This window comes from Anomaloglossus baeobatrachus, chromosome 1 (genome assembly GCF_048569485.1).
Source record: "Anomaloglossus baeobatrachus isolate aAnoBae1 chromosome 1, aAnoBae1.hap1, whole genome shotgun sequence".
Taxonomy (NCBI): Eukaryota; Metazoa; Chordata; class Amphibia; order Anura; family Aromobatidae; genus Anomaloglossus; species Anomaloglossus baeobatrachus.
The window spans coordinates 440,636,111-440,658,954 of NC_134353.1; the positions used below are offsets into that span (position 1 = coordinate 440,636,111).

General features: G+C 41.8%; 1 protein-coding gene across 1 annotated transcript in view; it reads right to left on the reverse strand.

The window, feature by feature from the left end:
• Positions 1-22,844, reverse strand: part of LOC142316860 (cartilage oligomeric matrix protein-like) — a 1,990,803-nt gene that overhangs the window by 613,009 nt on the left and 1,354,950 nt on the right. The window lies entirely within an intron of this gene.

Sequence of the window (22,844 nt, forward strand, 5' to 3'; positions counted from 1 at the left end):
ATCTTAGTGGCATCCTAAAACTGGCTGTTGGACTTCATTAGTGTCCCACTGGTGCCAAGCTATTTCCAGCACTTCTGCATTGCACCCTCAAACTCAATTTTACTAAGGAATTATAATAGCAAACACTGAGGAAACTTAGTGGCATCCTAAAAGTGGCTGTTGGACTTCATTAGTGTCCCAATGGTGCCAAGCTATTTCCAGCACCTCTGCATTGCACCCTCAAACTCATTGTTACTAAGCCATTATAATAGCAAACACTGAGGAAACTTAGTGGCATCCTAAAAGTGGCTGTTGGACTTCATTAGTGTCTCACTGGTGCCAAGCTATTTCCAGCACCTCTACATTGCACCCTCAAACTCATTTTTACTAGCCATTATAATATCAAACACTGAGGAAACTTAGTGGTATCCTAAAAGTGGCTGTTGGACTTCAATAGTGTCCCAATGGTGCCAAGCTATTTCCAGCACCTCTGCATTGCACCCTCAAACTCATTGTTACTAAGCCATTATTATAGCAAACACTGAGGAAACTTAGTGGCATCCTAAAAGTGGCTGTTGGACTTCAATAGTGTCCCACTGGTGCCAAGCTATTTCCAGCACCTCTGCATTGCACCCTCAAACTCATTGTTAGTAAGCCATTATAATATCAAACACTGAGTAAACTTAGTGGTATCCTAAAAGTGGCTGTTGGACTTCATTAGTGTCCCACTCGTGCCAAGCTATTTCCAGCACCTCTGCATTGCACCCTCAAACTCATTTTTACTAAGCTATTATAATAGCAAACACTGAAAAAACTTAGTGGCATTCTAAAAGTGGCTGTTGGATTTCGTAGTGTTCCACTGGTGCAAAGCTATTTCCAGCACATCTGCATTGCACCCTCAAACTAATTTTTACCCAGCCATTATAACAGCAAACACTGAGGAAACTTAGTGGCATCCTAAAAGTGGCTGTTGGATTTCATTAGTGTCCCACTGGTGCAAAGCTATTTTAAGTACCTCTGCATTGCACCCTCAAACTCATTGTTAATAAGCCATTTTAATAGCAAACACTGAGGAAACTTAGTGGCATCCTAAAACTGGCTGTTGGACTTCATTAGTGTCCCACTGGTGCCAAGCTATTTCCAGCACCTCTGCATTGCACCCTCAAACTCATTTTTACTTAGGAATTATAATAGCAAACACTGAGGAAACTTAGTGGCATCCTAAAAGTGGCTGTTGGACTTCATTAGTGTCCCACTGGTGCCAAGCTATTTCCAGCACCTCTGCATTGCACCCTCAAACTCATTGTTACTAAGCCATTATAATAGCAAACACTGAGGAAACTTAGTGGCACCCTCAAACTCATTTTTACTAAGGAATTATAATAGCAAACACTGAGGAAACTTAGTGGCATCCTAAAAGTGGCTGTTGGACTTCATTAGTGTCCCACTGGTGCCAAGCTATTTCCAGCACCTCTGCATTGCACCCTCAAACTCATTGTTACTAAGCCATTATAATAGCAAACACTGAGGAAACTTAGTGGCATCCTAAAAGTGGCTGTTGGAATTCATTAGTGTCCCACTGGTGCCAAGCTATTTCCAACACCTCTGCATTGCACCCTCAAACTCATTGTTACTAGGCCATTATAATAGCAAACACTAAGGAAACTTAGTGGCATCCTAAAAGTGGCTGTTGGACTTCATTAGTGTCCCACTGGTGCCAAGCTATTTCCAGCACCTCTACATGGCAGCTTCAAACTCATTGTTACTAAGCCATTATAATAGCAAACACTGAGGAAACTTAGTGGCATCCTAAAAGTAGCTGTTGGACTTCATTAGTGTCCCACTGGTGCCAGGCTATTTCCAGCACCTCTGCATTGCACCCTCAAACTCATTGTTACTAAGCCATTATAATAGCAAACACTGAGGAAACTTATTGGCATCCTAAAAGTGGCTGTTGGACTTCATTAGTGTCCCACTGGTGCCAAGCTAATTCCAGCACCTCTGCATTGCACCCTCAAACTTATTGTTAGTAAGCCATTATAATATCAAACACTGAGGAAACTTAGTGGCATCCTAAAAGTGGCTGTTGGATTTCATTAGTGTCCCACTTGTGCCAAGCTATTTCCAGCACCTCTACATGGCACCTTCAAACTCATTGTTACTAAGCCATTATAATAGCAAACACTGAGGAAACTTAGTGGTATCCTAAAAGTGGCTGTTGGACTTCATTAGTGTCCCACTGTTGCCAAACTATTTCCAGCACCTCTGCATTGCACCCTCAAACTCATTTTTACTAAGCCATTATAATAGCAAACACTGAGGAAACTTAGTGGCATCCTAAAAGTGGCTGTTGGACTTCATTGTTGTCCCACTGGTGCCAAGCTATTTCCAGCACCTCTACATTGAACCCCTTAAACTCATTGTTACTAAGCCATTATAATAGCAAACACTGCGGAAACTTAGTGGCATCCTAAAAGTGACTGTTAGACTTCATTAGTGAACCACTGGTGCAAAGCTATTTCCAGCACCTCTGCCTTGCACCCTCAAGCTCATTGTTACTAAGCTATTATAAAAGCAAACAATGAGGAAACTTAGTGGCATTCTAAAACTGGCTGTTGGACTTCATTAGTGTCCCACTGATGCCAAGCTATTTCCAGCAACTCTGCCTTGCACCCTCGATCTCAATGTTATTAAGCCATTATAATAGCAAACATTTTTGAAACTTAGAGGCATCCTAAAAGTGGCTGTTGGACTTCATTAGTGTCCCACTGGTGCCAAGCTATTTCCAACACCTGTGCATTGCACACTCAAACTCATTTTTACTAGCCATTATAATAGCGAACACTGAGGAAACTTAGTGGCATCCTAAAAGTGACTGTTGGACTTCATTAGTGTCCCACTGGTGCCAAGCTATTTCCAGCAACTATGCATTGCACCCTAAAACTTATTGTTAGTAAGCCATTATAATAGCAAACACTGAGGAAACTTAGTGGTATCCTAAAAGTGGCTGTTGGACTTCATTAGTGTCCCACTCGTGAAAAGCTATTTCCAGCACCTCTGCATTGCACCCTTAAACTCATTGTTACTAAGCCATTATAATAGCAAACACTGAGGAATTTTAGTGGCATCCTAAAAGTGGCTGTTGGACTTCATTAGTGTCCCACTGGTGCAAATCTATTTCCAGCACCTCTGCATTGCACCCTCAAACTCATTGTTACTAAGCCATTATAATAGCAAACACTGAGGAAACTTAGTGGCATCGTAAAAGTGGCTGTTGTGTTTCATTAGTTTCCCACTGGTGCAAAGCTATTTCCAGCACCTCTGCAATGCACCCTCAAACTCATTTTTACCCAGCCATTATAATAGCAAACACTAAGGAAACTTAGTGGCATCCTAAAAGTGGTTGTTGGACTTAATTAGTGTCCCACTGGTGCCAAGCTATTTCCAGCACCTCTGCGTTGCACCCTCAAACTCATTGTTACTAAGACATTATAATAGCAAACACTGAGGAAACTTAGTGGCATCCTAAAACTGGCTGTTGGACTTCATTAGTGTCCCACTGGTGCCAAGCTATTTCCAGCACTTCTACATTGCACGCTGAAACTCATTGTTACTAAGCCATTATAATAGCAAACACTGAGGAAACTTAGTGGCATCCTAAAAGTGTCTGTTAGACTTCATTATTGTCCCACTGATGCTAAGCTATTTCCAGCACCTCTGCATTGCAGCCTTATACTCATTGTTACAAAGCCATTATAATAGCAAACACTGAGGAAACTTAGTGGCATCCTAAAAGTGTCTGTTAGACTTCATTATTGTCCCACTGATGCTAAGCTTTTTCCAGCACCTCTGCATTGCAGCCTTATACTCATTGTTACAAAGCCATTATAATAGCAAACACTGAGGAAACTTAGTGGCATCCTAAATGTGGCTGTTGGACTTCATTAGTGAACCACTGGTGCAAAGCTATTTTCAGCACCTCTGCATTGCACCCTCAAACTCATTTTTACTAAGCCATTATAATAGCAAACACTGAGGAAACTTAGTGGCATCCTAAAAGGGGCTGTTGGATTTCATTAGTGTCCCACTGGTGCCAAGCTAATTCCAGCAACTATGCATTGCACCCTCAAACTCATTGTTACTAAGCTATTTTATTAGCAAACACTGAGGAATCTTAGTGGCATCCTAAAACTGGCTGTTGGACTTAATTAGTGTCCCACTGGTGCCAAGCTATTTCCAGCACTTCTGCATTGCACCCTCAAACTCAATTTTACTAAGGAATTATAATAGCAAACACTGAGGAAACTTAGTGGCATCCTAAAAGTGGCTGTTGGACTTCATTAGTGTCCCAATGGTGCCAAGCTATTTCCAGCACCTCTGCATTGCACCCTCAAACTCATTGTTACTAAGCCATTATAATAGCAAACACTGAGGAAACTTAGTGGCATCCTAAAAGTGGCTGTTGGACTTCATTAGTGTCTCACTGGTGCCAAGCTATTTCCAGCACCTCTACATTGCACCCTCAAACTCATTTTTATTAGCCATTATAATATCAAACACTGAGGAAACTTAGTGGTATCCTAAAAGTGGCTGTTGGACTTCAATAGTGTCCCAATGGTGCCAAGCTATTTCCAGCACCTCTGCATTGCACCCTCAAACTCATTGTTACTAAGCCATTATTATAGCAAACACTGAGGAAACTTAGTGGCATCCTAAAAGTGGCTGTTGGACTTCAATAGTGTCCCACTGGTGCCAAGCTATTTCCAGCACCTCTGCATTGCACCCTCAAACTCATTGTTAGTAAGCCATTATAATATCAAACACTGAGTAAACTTAGTGGTATCCTAAAAGTGGCTGTTGGACTTCATTAGTGTCCCACTCGTGCCAAGCTATTTCCAGCACCTCTGCATTGCACCCTCAAACTCATTTTTACTAAGCTATTATAATAGCAAACACTGAAAAAACTTAGTGGCATTCTAAAAGTGGCTGTTGGATTTCGTAGTGTTCCACTGGTGCAAAGCTATTTCCAGCACCTCTGCATTGCACCCTCAAACTAATTTTTACCCAGCCATTATAACAGCAAACACTGAGGAAACTTAGTGGCATCCTAAAAGTGGCTGTTGGATTTCATTAGTGTCCCACTGGTGCAAAGCTATTTTAAGTACCTCTGCATTGCACCCTCAAACTCATTGTTAATAAGCCATTTTAATAGCAAACACTGAGGAAACTTAGTGGCATCCTAAAACTGGCTGTTGGACTTCATTAGTGTCCCACTGGTGCCAAGCTATTTCCAGCACCTCTGCATTGCACCCTCAAACTCATTTTTACTAAGGAATTACAATTGCAAACACTGAGGAAACTTAGTGGCATCCTAAAAGTGGCTGTTGGACTTCATTAATGTCCCACTGGTGCCAAGCTATTTCCAGCACCTCTGCATTGCACCCTCAAACTCATTGTTACTAATCCATTATAATAGCAAACACTGAGGAAACTTAGTGGCATCCTAAAAGTAGCTGTTGGACTTCATTAGTGTCCCACTGGTGCCAGGCTATTTCCAGCACCTCTGCATTGCACCCTCAAACTCATTGTTACTAAGCCATTATAATAGCAAACACTGAGGAAACTTATTGGCATCCTAAAAGTGGCTGTTGGACTTCATTAGTGTCCCACTGGTGCCAAGCTAATTCCAGCACCTCTGCATTGCACCCTCAAACTTATTGTTAGTAAGCCATTATAATATCAAACACTGAGGAAACTTAGTGGCATCCTAAAAGTGGCTGTTGGATTTCATTAGTGTCCCACTTGTGCCAAGCTATTTCCAGCACCTCTACATGGCACCTTCAAACTCATTGTTACTAAGCCATTATAATAGCAAACACTGAGGAAACTTAGTGGTATCCTAAAAGTGGCTGTTGGACTTCATTAGTGTCCCACTGTTGCCAAACTATTTCCAGCACCTCTGCATTGCACCCTCAAACTCATTTTTACTAAGCCATTATAATAGCAAACACTGAGGAAACTTAGTGGCATCCTAAAAGTGGCTGTTGGACTTCATTGTTGTCCCACTGGTGCCAAGCTATTTCCAGCACCTCTACATTGAACCCCTTAAACTCATTGTTACTAAGCCATTATAATAGCAAACACTGCGGAAACTTAGTGGCATCCTAAAAGTGACTGTTAGACTTCATTAGTGAACCACTGGTGCAAAGCTATTTCCAGCACCTCTGCCTTGCACCCTCAAGCTCATTGTTACTAAGCTATTATAAAAGCAAACAATGAGGAAACTTAGTGGCATTCTAAAACTGGCTGTTGGACTTCATTAGTGTCCCACTGATGCCAAGCTATTTCCAGCAACTCTGCCTTGCACCCTCGATCTCAATGTTATTAAGCCATTATAATAGCAAACATTTTTGAAACTTAGAGGCATCCTAAAAGTGGCTGTTGGACTTCATTAGTGTCCCACTGGTGCCAAGCTATTTCCAACACCTGTGCATTGCACACTCAAACTCATTTTTACTAGCCATTATAATAGCGAACACTGAGGAAACTTAGTGGCATCCTAAAAGTGACTGTTGGACTTCATTAGTGTCCCACTGGTGCCAAGCTATTTCCAGCAACTATGCATTGCACCCTAAAACTCATTGTTAGTAAGCCATTATAATAGCAAACACTGAGGAAACTTAGTGGTATCCTAAAAGTGGCTGTTGGACTTCATTAGTGTCCCACTCGTGAAAAGCTATTTCCAGCACCTCTGCATTGCACCCTTAAACTCATTGTTACTAAGCCATTATAATAGCAAACACTGAGGAATTTTAGTGGCATCCTAAAAGTGGCTGTTGGACTTCATTAGTGTCCCACTGGTGCAAATCTATTTCCAGCACCTCTGCATTGCACCCTCAAACTCATTGTTACTAAGCCATTATAATAGCAAACACTGAGGAAACTTAGTGGCATCGTAAAAGTGGCTGTTGTGTTTCATTAGTTTCCCACTGGTGCAAAGCTATTTCCAGCACCTCTGCAATGCACCCTCAAACTCATTTTTACCCAGCCATTATAATAGCAAACACTAAGGAAACTTAGTGGCATCCTAAAAGTGGTTGTTGGACTTAATTAGTGTCCCACTGGTGCCAAGCTATTTCCAGCACCTCTGCGTTGCACCCTCAAACTCATTGTTACTAAGACATTATAATAGCAAACACTGAGGAAACTTAATGGCATCCTAAAACTGGCTGTTGGACTTCATTAGTGTCCCACTGGTGCCAAGCTATTTCCAGCACTTCTACATTGCACGCTGAAACTCATTGTTACTAAGCCATTATAATAGCAAACACTGAGGAAACTTAGTGGCATCCTAAAAGTGTCTGTTAGACTTCATTATTGTCCCACTGATGCTAAGCTATTTCCAGCACCTCTGCATTGCAGCCTTATACTCATTGTTACAAAGCCATTATAATAGCAAACACTGAGGAAACTTAGTGGCATCCTAAATGTGGCTGTTGGACTTCATTAGTGAACCACTGGTGCAAAGCTATTTCCAGCACCTCTGCATTGCACCCTCAAACTCATTTTTACTAAGCCATTATAATAGCAAACACTGAGGAAACTTAGTGGCATCCTAAAAGGGGCTGTTGGATTTCATTAGTGTCCCACTGGTGCCAAGCTAATTCCAGCAACTATGCATTGCACCCTCAAACTCATTGTTACTAAGCTATTTTATTAGCAAACACTGAGGAATCTTAGTGGCATCCTAAAACTGGCTGTTGGACTTCATTAGTGTCCCACTGGTGCCAAGCTATTTCCAGCACTTCTGCATTGCACCCTCAAACTCAATTTTACTAAGGAATTATAATAGCAAACACTGAGGAAACTTAGTGGCATCCTAAAAGTGGCTGTTGGACTTCATTAGTGTCCCAATGGTGCCAAGCTATTTCCAGCACCTCTGCATTGCACCCTCAAACTCATTGTTACTAAGCCATTATAATAGCAAACACTGAGGAAACTTAGTGGCATCCTAAAAGTGGCTGTTGGACTTCATTAGTGTCTCACTGGTGCCAAGCTATTTCCAGCACCTCTACATTGCACCCTCAAACTCATTTTTATTAGCCATTATAATATCAAACACTGAGGAAACTTAGTGGTATCCTAAAAGTGGCTGTTGGACTTCAATAGTGTCCCAATGGTGCCAAGCTATTTCCAGCACCTCTGCATTGCACCCTCAAACTCATTGTTACTAAGCCATTATTATAGCAAACACTGAGGAAACTTAGTGGCATCCTAAAAGTGGCTGTTGGACTTCATTAGTGTCCCACTGGTGCCAAGCTATTTTAAGTACCTCTGCATTGCACCCTCAAACTCATTGTTAATAAGCCATTTTAATAGCAAACACTGAGGAAACTTAGTGGCATCCTAAAACTGGCTGTTGGACTTCATTAGTGTCCCACTGGTGCCAAGCTATTTCCAGCACCTCTGCATTGCACCCTCAAACTCATTTTTACTAAGGAATTACAATTGCAAACACTGAGGAAACTTAGTGGCATCCTAAAAGTGGCTGTTGGACTTCATTAATGTCCCACTGGTGCCAAGCTATTTCCAGCACCTCTGCATTGCACCCTCAAACTCATTGTTACTAAGCCATTATAATAGCAAACACTGAGGAAACTTAGTGGCACCCTCAAACTCATTTTTACTAAGGAATTATAATAGCAAACACTGAGGAAACTTAGTGGCATCCTAAAAGTGGCTGTTGGACTTCATTAGTGTCCCACTGGTGCCAAGCTATTTCCAACACCTCTGCATTGCACCCTCAAACTCATTGTTACTAAGCCATTATAATAGCAAACACTGAGGAAACTTAGTGGCATCCTAAAAGTGGCTGTTGGACTTCATTAGTGTCTCACTGGTGCCAAGCTATTTCCAGCACCTCTACATTGCACCCTCAAACTCATTTTTACTAGCCATTATAATATCAAACACTGAGGAAACTTAGTGGTATCCTAAAAGTGGCTGTTGGACTTCAATAGTGTCCCAATGGTGCCAAGCTATTTCCAGCACCTCTGCATTGCACCCTCAAACTCATTGTTACTAAGCCATTATTATAGCAAACACTGAGGAAACTTAGTGGCATCCTAAAAGTGGCTGTTGGACTTCAATAGTGTCCCACTGGTGCCAAGCTATTTCCAGCACCTCTGCATTGCACCCTCAAACTCATTGTTAGTAAGCCATTATAATATCAAACACTGAGTAAACTTAGTGGTATCCTAAAAGTGGCTGTTGGACTTCATTAGTGTCCCACTCGTGCCAAGCTATTTCCAGCACCTCTGCATTGCACCCTCAAACTCATTTTTACTAAGCTATTATAATAGCAAACACTGAAAAAACTTAGTGGCATTCTAAAAGTGGCTGTTGGATTTCGTAGTGTTCCACTGGTGCAAAGCTATTTCCAGCACCTCTGCATTGCACCCTCAAACTAATTTTTACCCAGCCATTATAACAGCAAACACTGAGGAAACTTAGTGGCATCCTAAAAGTGGCTGTTGGATTTCATTAGTGTCCCACTGGTGCAAAGCTATTTTAAGTACCTCTGCATTGCACCCTCAAACTCATTGTTAATAAGCCATTTTAATAGCAAACACTGAGGAAACTTAGTGGCATCCTAAAACTGGCTGTTGGACTTCATTAGTGTCCCACTGGTGCCAAGCTATTTCCAGCACCTCTGCATTGCACCCTCAAACTCATTTTTACTAAGGAATTACAATTGCAAACACTGAGGAAACTTAGTGGCATCCTAAAAGTGGCTGTTGGACTTCATTAATGTCCCACTGGTGCCAAGCTATTTCCAGCACCTCTGCATTGCACCCTCAAACTCATTGTTACTAAGCCATTATAATAGCAAACACTGAGGAAACTTAGTGGCACCCTCAAACTCATTTTTACTAAGGAATTATAATAGCAAACACTGAGGAAACTTAGTGGCATCCTAAAAGTGGCTGTTGGACTTCATTAGTGTCCCACTGGTGCCAAGCTATTTCCAACACCTCTGCATTGCACCCTCAAACTCATTGTTACTAAGCCATTATAATAGCAAACACTGAGGAAACTTAGTGGCATCCTAAAAGTGGCTGTTGGAATTCATTAGTGTCCCACTGGTGCCAAGCTATTTCCAACACCTCTGCATTGCACCCTCAAACTCATTGTTACTAGGCCATTATAATAGCAAACACTAAGGAAACTTAGTGGCATCCTAAAAGTGGCTGTTGGACTTCATTAGTGTCCCACTGGTGCCAAGCTATTTCCAGCACCTCTACATGGCAGCTTCAAACTCATTGTTACTAAGCCATTATAATAGCAAACACTGAGGAAACTTAGTGGCATCCTAAAAGTAGCTGTTGGACTTCATTAGTGTCCCACTGGTGCCAGGCTATTTCCAGCACCTCTGCATTGCACCCTCAAACTCATTGTTACTAAGCCATTATAATAGCAAACACTGAGGAAACTTATTGGCATCCTAAAAGTGGCTGTTGGACTTCATTAGTGTCCCACTGGTGCCAAGCTAATTCCAGCACCTCTGCATTGCACCCTCAAACTTATTGTTAGTAAGCCATTATAATATCAAACACTGAGGAAACTTAGTGGCATCCTAAAAGTGGCTGTTGGATTTCATTAGTGTCCCACTGGTGCCAAGCTATTTCCAGCACCTCTACATGGCACCTTCAAACTCATTGTTACTAAGCCATTATAATAGCAAACACTGAGGAAACTTAGTGGTATCCTAAAAGTGGCTGTTGGACTTCATTAGTGTCCCACTGTTGCCAAACTATTTCCAGCACCTCTGCATTGCACCCTCAAACTCATTTTTACTAAGCCATTATAATAGCAAACACTGAGGAAACTTAGTGGCATCCTAAAAGTGGCTGTTGGACTTCATTGTTGTCCCACTGGTGCCAAGCTATTTCCAGCACCTCTACATTGCACCCTTAAACTCATTGTTACTAAGCCATTATAATAGCAAACACTGCGGAAACTTAGTGGCATCCTAAAAGTGACTGTTAGACTTCATTAGTGAACCACTGGTGCAAAGCTATTTCCAGCACCTCTGCCTTGCACCCTCAAGCTCATTGTTACTAAGCTATTATAAAAGCAAACAATGAGGAAACTTAGTGGCATTCTAAAACTGGCTGTTGGACTTCATTAGTGTCCCACTGATGCCAAGCTATTTCCAGCAACTCTGCCTTGCACCCTCGATCTCAATGTTATTAAGCCATTATAATAGCAAACATTTTTGAAACTTAGTGGCATCCTAAAAGTGGCTGTTGGACTTCATTAGTGTCGCACTGGTGCCAAGCTATTTCCAACACCTGTGCATTGCACACTCAAACTCATTTTTACTAGCCATTATAATAGCGAACACTGAGGAAACTTAGTGGCATCCTAAAAGTGACTGTTGGACTTCATTAGTGTCCCACTGGTGCCAAGCTATTTCCAGCAACTATGCATTGCACCCTAAAACTCATTGTTAGTAAGCCATTATAATAGCAAACACTGAGGAAACTTAGTGGTATCCTAAAAGTGGCTGTTGGACTTCATTAGTGTCCCACTCGTGAAAAGCTATTTCCAGCACCTCTGCATTGCACCCTTAAACTCATTGTTACTAAGCCATTATAATAGCAAACACTGAGGAATTTTAGTGGCATCCTAAAAGTGGCTGTTGGACTTCATTAGTGTCCCACTGCTGCAAATCTATTTCCAGCACCTCTGCATTGCACCCTCAAACTCATTTTTACTAAGCCATTATAATAGCAAACACTTAGGAAACTTAGTGGCATCCTAAAAGTGGCTGTTGGACTTCATTAGTGTCCCACTGGTGCCAAGCTATTTCCAGCACCTCTGCATTGCACCCTCAGACTCATTGTTACTAAGCCATTATAATAGCAAACACTGAGGAAACTTAGTGGCATCCTAAAACTGGCTGTTGGACTTCATTAGTGTCCCAATGGTGCCAAGCTATTTCCAGCACCTCTGCATTGCACCTTCAAACTCATTGTTACTAAGCCATTATAATAGCAAACACTGAGGAAACTTAGAGGCATTCTAAAACTGGCTGTTGGACTTCATTAGTGTCCCACTGGTGCCAAGCTATTTCCAGCTACTCTGCCTTGCACCCTCGAACTCATTGTTACTAAGCCATTATAATAGCAAACATTTTGGAAACTTAGTGGCATCCTAAAAGTGGCTGTTGGACTTCATTAGTGTCCCACTGGTGCCAAGCTATTTTTAGCACCTCTGCATTGCACCCTCAAACTCATTTTTACTAGCCATTATAATAGCGAACACTGAGGAAACTTAGTGGCATCCTAAAAGTGGCTGTTGGACTTCATTAGTGTCCCACTGGTGCCAAGCTATTTCCAGCACCTCTGCATTGCACCTTCAAACTCATTGTTACTAAGCTATTATATTAGCAAACACTGAGGAAACTTATCTGCATTCTTAAAGTGGCTGTTGGACTTCATTAGTGTCCCACTGGTGCCAAGCTATTTCCAGTACCTTTGCATTGCACCATCAAACTCATTAAAAGCCATTATATTAGCAAACACGGAGGAAACTTAATGGCATCCTAAAAGTGGCTGTTGGATTTCATTAGTGTCCCACTGGTGCCAAGCTATTTCCAGCACCTCTGCATTGCACCCTTAAACTCATTGTTACTAAGCCATTATAATAGCAAACACTGAGGAATTTTAGTGGCATCCCAAAAGTGGCTGTTGGACTTCATTATTGTCCCACTGGTGCCAAGCTATTTCCAGCACCTCTGCATTGCACCCTCAGACTCATTGTTACTAAGCCATTATAATAGCAAACACTGAGGAAACTTAGTGGCATCCTAAAAGTGGCTGTTGGACTTCATTAGTGTCCCACTGGTGCCAAGCTATTTCCAGCAACTATGCATTGCACCCTAAAACTCATTGTTAGTAAGCCATTATAATAGCAAACACTGAGGAAACTTAGTGGTATCCTAAAAGTGGCTGTTGGACTTCATTAGTGTCCCACTGGTGCCAAGCTATTTCCAGCACCTCTGCATTGCACCTTCAAACTCATTGTTACTAAGCCATTATAATAGCAAACACTGAGGAAACTTAGTGGCATCCTAAAACTGGCTGTTGGACTTCATTAGTGTCCCACTGGTGCCAAGCTATTTCCAGCTACTCTGCCTTGCACCCTCGAACTCATTGTTACTAAACCATTATAATAGCAAACATTTTGGAAACTTAGTGGCATCCTAAAAGTGGCTGTTGGACTTCATTAGTGTCCCACTGGTGCCAAGCTATTTCTAGCACCTCTGCATTGCACCCTCAAACTCATTTTTACTAGCCATTATAATAGCGAACACTGAGGAAACTTAGTGGCATCCTAAAAGTGGCTGTTGGACTTCATTAGTGTCCCACTGGTGCCAAGCTATTTCCAGCACCTCTGCATTGCACCTTCAAACTCATTGTTACTAAGCCATTATAATAGCAAACACTGAGGAAACTTAGCTGCATTCTAAAAGTGGCTGTTGGACTTCATTAGTGTCCCACTGGTGCCAAGCTATTTCCAGTACCTTTGCATTGCAGCATCAAACTCATTAAAAGCCATTATATTAGCAAACACGGAGGAAACTTAGTGGCATCCTAAAAGTGGCTGTTGGATTTCATTAGTGTCCCACTGGTGCCAAGCTATTTCCAGAACCTCTGCATTGTACCCTTAAACTCATTTTTACTAAGCCATTACAATAGCAAACACTGAGGAAACTTCGTGGCATCCTAAAAGTGGCTGTTGGACTTCATTAGTGTCCCACTGGTGCCAAGCTATTTCCAGCAACTCTGCATTGCACCCTAAAACTCATTGTTAGTAAGCCATTATAATAGCAAACACTGAGGAAACTTAGTGGTATCCTAAAAGTGGCTGTTGGACTTCATTAGTGTCCCATTCATGCCAAGCTATTTCCAGCACCTCTGCATTGCACCCTTAAACTCATTGTTACTAAGCCATTATAATATCAAACACTGAGGAATTTTAGTGGCATCCCAAAATTGTCTGTTGGACTTCATTATTGTCCCACTGGTGCCAAGCTATTTCCAGCACCTCTGCATTGCACCCTCTGACTCATTGTTACAAAGCCATTATAATAGCAAACACTGAGGAAACTTAGTGGCATCCTAAAAGTGGCTGTTGTGTTTCATTAGTGTCCCACTGGTGCAAAGCTATTTCCAGCACCTCTGCATTGTACGCTCAAACTCATTTTTACCCAGCCATTATAATAGCAAACACTAAGGAAACTTAGTGGCATCCTAAAAGTGGCTGTTGGACTTCATTAGTGTCCCACTAGTGCCAAGCTATTTCCAGCACCTCTGCATTGCACCCTCAAACTCATTGTTACTAAGCCATTATAATAGCAAACACTGAGGAAACTTAGTGGCATCCTTAAACTGGCTGTTGGACTTCATTAGTGTCCCACTGGTGCCAAGCTATTTCCAGCACTTCTACATTGCACCCTGAAACTCATTGTTACTAAGCCATTATAATAGCAAACACTGAGGAAACTTAGTGGCATCCTAAAAGTGTCTGTTAGACTTCATTATTGTCCCACTGATGCTAAGCTATTTCCAGCACCTCTGCATTGCAGCCTTATACTCATTGTTACAAAGCCATTATAATAGCAAACACTGAGGAAACTTAGTGGCATCCTAAATGTGGCTGTTGGACTTCATTAGTGAACCACTGGTGCAAAGCTATTTCCAGCACCTCTGCATTGCACCCTCAAACTCATTTTTACTAAGCCATTATAATAGCAAACACTGAGGAAACTTAGTGGCATCCTAAAAGGGGCTGTTGGATTTCATTAGTGTCCCACTGGTGCCAAGCTAATTCCAGCAACTATGCATTGCACCCTCAAACTCATTGTTACTAAGCTATTTTATTAGCAAACACTGAGGAATCTTAGTGGCATCCTAAAACTGGCTGTTGGACTTCATTAGTGTCCCACTGGTGCCAAGCTATTTCCAGCACTTCTGCATTGCACCCTCAAACTCAATTTTACTAAGGAATTATAATAGCAAACACTGAGGAAACTTAGTGGCATCCTAAAAGTGGCTGTTGGACTTCATTAGTGTCCCAATGGTGCCAAGCTATTTCCAGCACCTCTGCATTGCACCCTCAAACTCATTGTTACTAAGCCATTATAATAGCAAACACTGAGGAAACTTAGTGGCATCCTAAAAGTGGCTGTTGGACTTCATTAGTGTCTCACTGGTGCCAAGCTATTTCCAGCACCTCTACATTGCACCCTCAAACTCATTTTTATTAGCCATTATAATATCAAACACTGAGGAAACTTAGTGGCATCCTAAAAGTGGCTGTTGGACTTCATTAGTAAACCACTGGTGCAAAGCTATTTCCAGCACCTCTGCATTGCACCCTCAAACTCATTTTTACTAAGCCATTATAATAGCAAACACTGAGGAAACTTAGTGACATCCTAAAAGGGGCTGTTGGATTTCATTAGTGTCCCACTGGTGCCAAGTTATTTCCAGCAACTACGCATTGCACCCTCAAACTCATTTTTACTAGCCATTATAATAGCAAGCACTAAAGAAACTTAGTGGCATCCTAAAAGTGGCTGTTGGACTTCATTAGTGTCCCACTGGAGTCAAGCTATTTCCAGCACCTATGCAATGCACCCTCAAACTCAATGTTACTAAGCCATTATAATAGCAAACATTTTGGAAACTTAGTAGCATTCTAAAAGTGGCTGTTGGACTTCATTAGTGTCCCACTCATGCCAAGCTATTTCCAGCACCTCTGCATTGCACCCTCAAGCTCATTGTTACTAAGCCATTATAATAGCAAACAATGAGGAAACTTAGTGGCATCCTAAAAGTGGCTGTTGGATTTCATTAGTGTCCCACTGGTGCAAAGCTATTTTCAGCACCTCTGCATTGCACCCTCAAACTCATTGTTACTAAGCCATTTTAATAGCAAACACTGAGGAAACTTAGTGGCATCCTAAAACTGGCTGTTGGACTTCATTAGTGTCCCACTGGTGCCAAGCTATTTCCAGCACCTCTACATTGCACCCTCAAACTCATTTTTACTAAGGAATTATAATAGCAAACACTGAGGGAAGTTAGTGGCATCCTAAAAGTGGCTGTTTGACTTCATTAGTGTCCCACTGGTGCCAAGCTATTTCCAGCACCTCTGCATTGCACGCTCAAACTCATTGTTACTAAGCCATTATAATAGCAAACACTGAGGAAACTTAGTGGCATCCTAAAAGTGGCTGTTGGACTTCATTAGTGTCTCACTAGTGCCAAACTATTTCCAGCACCTCTGCAATGCACCCACAAACTCATTTTTACTAGCCATTATAATATCAAACACTGAGGAAACTTAGTGGTATCCTAAAAGTGGCTGTTGGATTTCATTAGTGTCCCACTGGTGACAAGCTATTTCCAGCACCTCTGCATTGCATCCTCAAGCTCATTGTTAGTAAGCCATTATGATAGGAAACACTGAGGAAACTTAGTGGCATCCTAAAAGTGGCTGTTGGGTTTCATTAGTGTCCCACTGGTGCAAAGCTATTTCCAGCACCTCTGCATTGCACCCTCAAACTCATTTTTACCCAGCCATTATAATAGCAAACACTGAGGAAACTTAGTGGCATCCTAAAAGTGGCTGTTGGACTTCATTAGTGTCTCACTGGTGCCAAGCTATTTCCAGCACCTCTACATTGCATCCTCAAGCTCATTGTTACTAAGCCATTATAATAGCAAACACTGAGGAAACTTAGTGGCATCCTAAAAGTGGCTGTTGGACTTCATTAGTGTCCCACTTGTGCCAAGCTATTTCCAGCACCTCTGCATTGCACCCTCAAACTAATTTTTACTAAGCTATTATAATAGTAAACACTGAAAAAACTAAGTGGCATTCTAAAAGTGGCTGTTGGATTTCGTAGTGTCCCACTTGTGCAAAGCTATTTCCAGCACCTCTGCATTGCACCCTCAAACTCATTTTTACCCAGCCATTATAACAGCAAACACTGAGGAAACTTAGTGGCATCCTAAAAGTGGCTGTTGGATTTCAATAGTGTCCCACTGGTGCAAAGCTATTTTCAGCACCTCTGCATTGCACCCTCAAACTCATTGTTACTAAGCCATTTTAATAGCAAACACTGAGGAAACTTAGTGGCATCCTAAAAGTGGCTGTTGGACTTCATTAGTGTCCCACTGGTGCCAAGCTATTTCCAGCACCTCTGCATTGCACCTTCAAACTCATTGTTACTAAGCCATTTTAATAGCAAACACTGAGGAAACTTAGCTGCATTCTAAAAGTGGCTGTTGGACTTCATTAGTGTCCCACTGGTGCCAAGCTATTTCCAGTACCTTTGCATTGCAGCATCAAACTCATTAAAAGCCATTATATTAGCAAACACGGAGGAAACTTAGTGGCATCCTAAAAGTGGCTGTTGGATTTCATTAGTGTCCCACTGGTGCCAAGCTATTTCCAGAACCTCTGCATTGTACCCTTAAACTCATTTTTACTAAGCCATTACAATAGCAAACACTGAGGAAACTTCGTGGCATCCTAAAAGTGGCTGTTGGACTTCATTAGTGTCCCACTGGTGCCAAGCTATTTCCAGCAACTCTGCATTGCACCCTAAAACTCATTGTTAGTAAGCCATTATAATAGCAAACACTGAGGAAACTTAGTGGTATCCTAAAAGTGGCTGTTGGACTTCATTAGTGTCCCATTCATGCCAAGCTATTTCCAGCACCTCTGCATTGCACCCTTAAACTCATTGTTACTAAGCCATTATAATAGCAAACACTGAGGAATTTTAGTGGCATCCCAAAATTGTCTGTTGGACTTCATTATTGTCCCACTGGTGCCAAGCTATTTCCAGCACCTCTGCATTGCACCCTCTGACTCATTGTTACAAAGCCATTATAATAGCAAACACTGAGGAAACTTAGTGGCATCCTAAAAGTGGCTGTTGTGTTTCATTAGTGTCCCACTGGTGCAAAGCTATTTCCAGCACCTCTGCATTGTACGCTCAAACTCATTTTTACCCAGCCATTATAATAGCAAACACTAAGGAAACTTAGTGGCATCCTAAAAGTGGCTGTTGGACTTCATTAGTGTCCCACTAGTGCCAAGCTATTTCCAGCACCTCTGCATTGCACCCTCAAACTCATTGTTACTAAGCCATTATAATAGCAAACACTGAGGAAACTTAGTGGCATCCTTAAACTGGCTGTTGGACTTCATTAGTGTCCCACTGGTGCCAAGCTATTTCCAGCACTTCTACATTGCACCCTGAAACTCATTGTTACTAAGCCATTATAATAGCAAACACTGAGGAAACTTAGTGGCATCCTAAAAGTGGCTGTTGGACTTCATTAGTAAACCACTGGTGCAAAGCTATTTCCAGCACCTCTGCATTGCACCCTCAAACTCATTTTTACTAAGCCATTATAATAGCAAACACTGAGGAAACTTAGTGACATCCTAAAAGGGGCTGTTGGATTTCATTAGTGTCCCACTGGTGCCAAGTTATTTCCAGCAACTACGCATTGCACCCTCAAACTCATTTTTACTAGCCATTATAATAGCGAGCACTAAAGAAACTTAGTGGCATCCTAAAAGTGGCTGTTGGACTTCATTAGTGTCCCACTGGAGTCAAGCTATTTCCAGCACCTATGCAATGCACCCTCAAACTCAATGTTACTAAGCCATTATAATAGCAAACATTTTGGAAACTTAGTAGCATTCTAAAAGTGGCTGTTGGACTTCATTAGTGTCCCACTCATGCCAAGCTATTTCCAGCACCTCTGCATTGCACCCTCAAGCTCATTGTTACTAAGCCATTATAATAGCAAACAATGAGGAAACTTAGTGGCATCCTAAAAGTGGCTGTTGGATTTCATTAGTGTCCCACTGGTGCAAAGCTATTTTCAGCACCTCTGCATTGCACCCTCAAACTCATTGTTACTAAGCCATTTTAATAGCAAACACTGAGGAAACTTAGTGGCATCCTAAAACTGGCTGTTGGACTTCATTAGTGTCCCACTGGTGCCAAGCTATTTCCAGCACCTCTGCATTGCACGCTCAAACTCATTGTTACTAAGCCATTATAATAGCAAACACTGAGGAAACTTAGTGGCATCCTAAAAGTGGCTGTTGGACTTCATTAGTGTCTCACTAGTGCCAAACTATTTCCAGCACCTCTGCAATGCACCCACAAACTCATTTTTACTAGCCATTATAATATCAAACACTGAGGAAACTTAGTGGTATCCTAAAAGTGGCTGTTGGATTTCATTAGTGTCCCACTGGTGCCAAGCTATTTCCAGCACCTCTGCATTGCATCCTCAAGCTCATTGTTAGTAAGCCATTATGATAGGAAACACTGAGGAAACTTAGTGGCATCCTAAAAGTGGCTGTTGGGTTTCATTAGTGTCCCACTGGTGCAAAGCTATTTCCAGCACCTCTGCATTGCACCCTCAAACTCATTTTTACCCAGCCATTATAATAGCAAACACTGAGGAAACTTAGTGGCATCCTAAAAGTGGCTGTTGGACTTCATTAGTGTCTCACTGGTGCCAAGCTATTTCCAGCACCTCTACATTGCATCCTCAAGCTCATTGTTACTAAGCCATTATAATAGCAAACACTGAGGAAACTTAGTGGCATCCTAAAAGTGGCTGTTGGACTTCATTAGTGTCCCACTTGTGCCAAGCTATTTCCAGCACCTCTGCATTGCACCCTCAAACTAATTTTTACTAAGCTATTATATTAGTAAACACTGAAAAAACTTAGTGGCATTCTAAAAGTGGCTGTTGGATTTCGTAGTGTCCCACTTGTGCAAAGCTATTTCCAGCACCTCTGCATTGCACCCTCAAACTCATTTTTACCCAGCCATTATAACAGCAAACACTGAGGAAACTTAGTGGCATCCTAAAAGTGGCTGTTGGATTTCAATAGTGTCCCACTGGTGCCAAGCTATTTTCAGCACCTCTGCATTGCACCCTCAAACTCATTGTTACTAAGCCATTTTAATAGCAAACACTGAGGAAACTTAGTGGCATCCTAAAACTGGCTGTTGGACTTCATTAGTGTCCCACTGGTGCCAATCTATTTCCAGCACCTCTGCATTGCACCCTCAAACTCATTGTTACTAAGCCATTATAATAGCAAACACTTAGGAAACTTAGTGGCATCCAAAAAGTGGCTGTTGGACTTCATTAGTGTCCCACTGGTGCCAAGCTATTTCCAGCACCTCTGCATTGCACACTCAAACTCATTTTTACTAAGCCATTATAATAACAAACACTGAGGAAACTTAGTGGCATCCTAAAAGTGGCTGTTGGACTTCATTAGTATCCCACTGGTGCCAAGCTATTTCCAACACCTCTGCATTGCACCCTCAAACTCATTGTTACTAAGCCATTATAATAGCAAACACTAAGGAAACTTATAGACAACAATATCAGGTCCACAAAGCAGATGTTAATTTAATCATGCTAAGTTTATTAAATATTACAAAAACACACATAAAAAAGTGTAACAATACATTATTTTTGATAGATGCTACACAAATAAGGAATAGAGGGAAAGTCGCACTACTAAGGGTGACTATCTGAGACCAGTGCAATCCGCAACCACATATATTAAGGCTGATGTAAATAAATATATGCCTATACCCAGCTTATATGTCTCATACGGGCTATGATTTACATATGAGAGTGCTGATGGTGCATAACTAACGGTGTATTGGGAAAATACCAACACCTCTATATCTATAGAAATATGCACCCATTCAGCAGTCTCTTCAACAGTTTTTAAAAATGCCCATACTATAAATCAGAACTTTCTGGTAAGTTACCTGCAGCCATGTGTCTAGCGGTCAGCACCTGCTCATGTAGCCACTCCCACCTCCTAAGGAAACTTAGTGGCATCCTAAAAGTGGCTGTTGAACTCCATTATTGTCCCACTGGTGCCAAGATATTTACAGCACCTCTGCATTGCACCCTTAAACTCATTATTACTAAGCCATTATAATAGCAAACACTGAGGAAACTTAGTGGCATCCTAAAAGTGGCTGTTGGACTTCATTAATGAACCACTGGTGCAAAGCTATTTCCAGCACGTCTGCCTTGCACCCTCAAGCTCATTGTTACTAAGCCATTATAAAAGCAAACACTGAGCAAATTTAGTGGCATTCTAAAACTGGCTGTTGGACTTCATTAGTGTCCCACTGGTGCCAAGCTATTTACAGCAACTCTGCCTTGCACCCTCGAACTCATTGTTACTAAGCCATTATAATAGCAAACATTTTTGAAACTTAGTGGCATCCTAAAAGTGGCTGTTGGACTTCATTAGTGTCCCACTGGTGCCAAGCTATTTCCAGCACCTCTGCATTGCACCCTCAAACTCATTTTTACTAGCCATTATAATAGCGAACACGGAGGAAACTTAGTGGCATCCTAAAAGTGGCAGTTGGACTTCATTAGTGTCCCACTGGTGCCAAGCTATTTCCAGCACCTCTGCATTGCACCCTCAAACTCATTGTTACTAAGCCATTATAATAGCAAACACTGAGGAAACTTAGTGGCATTCTAAAAGTGGCTGTTGGACTTCACTAGTGTCCCACTGGTGCCAAGCTATTTCCAGTACCTTTGCATTGCACCATCAAACTCATTGTTACGAAGCCATTATATTAGCAAACACGGAGGAAACTTAGTGGCATCCTAAAAGTGGCTGTTGGACTGCATTAGTGTCCCAGTGGTGCCAAGCTATTTCCAGCACCTCTGCATTGAACCCTCAAACTCATTTTTACTAAGCCATTATAATAGCAAACACTGAGGAAACTTAGTGGCATCCTAAAAGTGGCTGTTGGACTTCATTAGTGTCCCACTGGTGCCAAGCTATTTCCAGCAACTCTGCCTTGCACCCTCGAACTCATTGTTACTAAGCCTTTATAATAGCATACATTTTGGAAACTTAGTGGCATCCTAAAAGTGGCTGTTGGACTTCATTAGTGTCCCACTGGTGCCAAGCTATTTCTAGCACCTCTGCATTGCACCCTCAAACTCATTTTTACTAGCCATTATAATAGCGAACACTGAGGAAATTTAGTGGCATCCTAAAAGTGGCTGTTGGACTTCATTAGTGTCCCAGTGGTGCCAAGCTATTTCTAGTACCTTTGCCTTGCACCATCAAACTCATTAAAAGCCATTATATTAGCAAACACGGAGGAAACATAGTGGCATCCTAAAAGTGGCTGTTGGACTTCATTAGTGTCCCAGTGGTGCCAAGCTATTTCCAGCACCTCTGCATTGAACCCTCAAACTCATTTTTACTAAGCCATTATAATAGCGAACACTGAGGAAACTTAGTGGCATCCTAAAACTGACTGTTGGACTTCATTAGTGTCCCACTGGTGCCAAGCTATTTCCAGCACCTCTGCATTGCACCCTCAAACTCATTTTTGCTAAGGAATTATAATAGCAAACACTGAGGAAACTTAGTGGCATCCTAAAAGTGGCTGTTGGACTTCATTAGTGTCCCACTGGTGCCAAGCTATTTCCAGCACCTCTGCATTGCACCCTCAAACTCATTGTTACTAAGCCATTATTATAGCAAACACTGAGGAAACTTAGTGGCATCCTAAAAGTGGTTGTTGGACATCATTAGTGTCCCACTGGTGCCAAGCTATTTCCAACACCTCTGCATTGCACCCTCAAACTCATTGTTACTAAGCCATTATAATAGCAAACACTAAGGAAACTTAGTGGCATCCTAAAAGTGGCTGTTGGACCTCATTAGTGTCCCAC